Source organism: Oryzias melastigma, linkage group LG18, assembly GCF_002922805.2.
Source record: "Oryzias melastigma strain HK-1 linkage group LG18, ASM292280v2, whole genome shotgun sequence".
NCBI lineage: Eukaryota > Metazoa > Chordata > Actinopteri > Beloniformes > Adrianichthyidae > Oryzias > Oryzias melastigma.
In genome coordinates this window covers 22,295,500-22,298,066 of record NC_050529.1, presented here as the reverse complement: position 1 = coordinate 22,298,066, position 2,567 = coordinate 22,295,500, and positions in this window count along the sequence as shown.

Sequence of the window (2,567 nt, the reverse complement as noted above, 5' to 3'; positions counted from 1 at the left end):
GTACTTTTTCTTTTAATGTGGGTTCTTACATTAGAGATGCTTATATTTTTCTTTTTATGTAATTTAACTGCATGATGTTATTGTACAAACATGGTAAACTCAAACTTGTGTCCAGTGGGCCAGAAGTGGACTGCACCTGCCCTCCCCTGACATCTATTTGTATCTATACATGAATGGATACGGAACAAAATCTGAAAGAAAAGTTTAAGTTTTCTTTTTCTTTATTTATTTATGTATTAATTTCAAAGAATAAGGATAATATTTGAACGGAAGTCCACCCAATTTAAAGAAATGTGTTTGAATATTTTTCAACTTAAGAGGACTTTGAATCTAAATGTTGATTTGTTTGAATAAAACAGAAATGTAGTTTTGTCTCAAATAACATTTGCCAACTTTTTTTCACAAAAGGTTTGTATCAACTATCAAAATGTGTAATTTATTTACAGTTTTGCATTTAGTACTTGACTTCAGATAAAACGCTTCATTTTCATAACCTTTAAAGTGAGCCTGCAGAGCTGGTCCTGGCAGGAATTATCCCTGCATGATTTAAGCCTGAGAGTCCTTCATAAAAACACAGTTCATGGTGGCAGTTTGTGTTCTGTAAACCTTTTTGAATAAACAACTTTTCATTGAATATTATTATCCAACTTTCCCACAAAGTACAATTATTTTTGAATTAAAATGACTTTTATAAACCTTTATTTTAAAAACTAAGTTTTTATATCAACAGTGCAGCAGTTGTACTCTGTCTAACCCTTACAAAAATAAGATCTACCACAACATCGGCCTTTATACCATTTTTGAAAAAAAAAATGTCTCATATAGATGGGCGGGATCACAGTAACTGCACTCTGTGAATGGACCCTTTCCTTATGATCCCATAGGGGGAAAAGCTCATTGTGAAAAGAGATAGTCAAACACGATTTTTTATTCAAATCTAAAAGATATTGTAGTGATGGCTACAGACACATTGGGCCTGCTGTCAGATGTGGCAGCACAAGGAATTGTGGGATACTATTCCCTTTGCCTGTCTGGGCGGATTGGGGTTTAAGTGCAGGTTCTTCTCTGTGTTTTGTTGTCTGACTCTTTCATTCTGTTGTCCCTTATAGTTATTTTATCATGTTACACTTATTTCTTTGTGCACCATGAGTGAAAGGTGTGACGAAGAGGCTGAGACATTTGGATTCAAGTGCCACTGATTTAATGAACAAGGGCAAGACATAAACGTAGTCAGAGTCCAGGCGTGGGTCGAGGTAGGAGGCAGGCAGGAAACTGAGGAGACAGGCAGAGATCAAAAACACGAAGACTCACACAGAAAGGGAATACTAAGACTGTAAGAGGACCAAATAAGACTTCACACTGAGGAGAGGTTGGGGAGTGACATATATACAGGGTGGTGATGAGGTGACGAAAAACAGCTGAGGAAGGCTTACACCAGAGAGAGATGGATCATGGGAGATGTAGTACAGGAAGGGAGCAGGGCTTGTCAATATTCAGGCAAGAGCTTCCTCTGGTGGTTAGAGGTAGAAATAGAGGGCTCAACTCTGACAAGAGGGAGGGGAGGGAGAGGATGATGACCCCCCCATGATCCTAACTTTTGTGATGAAAGAAAACACCAGTGTTTATTCTGATTGATCTTCCACTCTCCTTGTAGAACGAAATAAAGAATGGTTCCCAGCCGATCGGGAGTCGAGTCCAATTGTTCACCGTAATGAGCCCACAAACATCACATCACTAATAATCATTTTTCATTTTCTATTCTCAAAAAGGTCTTCGCTACATCAGAAAAAGTGAAATGACCCAAAGTCATATTTCCACTTTTGTAGAGGTAAACAGTCAATAAAGGTATGGAAACTCCAATGTTTTTTTTTGTTTGTTTTTGTTTTAATAGGTGGAATTAAGAGCAAACATGCAATTAATTTATTAGAAGAAATTTAATTTCAACTATTTCCTGAATAGTTTAATCATCAGTGTGTTAGAGATCAACTGTAGTGTATTCAGTAGTATACTATCTCATTTCAATCATTTCATTTCATTTTTCCATTCTGGGAAATCAGTGATGTTTGTGTTGTGAAGTGTTTGTGCGGAACATCTTCCGGTGAAACTCTTCATCAATGGACTCATTGTCAACAAAAAAGGTGTCTTTTTGTTCAAAGTCAAACTAGTGAGCATAAAATCTGAATAAACATAAACAAATACATGCGCATGCATGCTCATTCCACCAAACCTGATGTACCAGTTCTCCTGCAAACCCGATTGTGGGTCAGAAAAAAAAAGAGCCCACCAGCTTGATTATGATCCACATACTCATAAATGTTTGTGCATCATCTGTCTATGATTAATAGTAGGTAATATAATCGACAATTATAGGAATAATTTCTGTTTTATATGTGAAACGGCCATTGCAGGACGAAAATTGAAATGTGCTAAGGTGCAGTAAAAGGTAAACCTATACGGGTCAGAAGATTAGAACTAATGGATAACCCTTTATCGATGGTATATTCAAAGATTTATGACTCCAAGTAGACACGCCCACAGATGTTCCTTCGGGAGGATTTTTTTAGTAA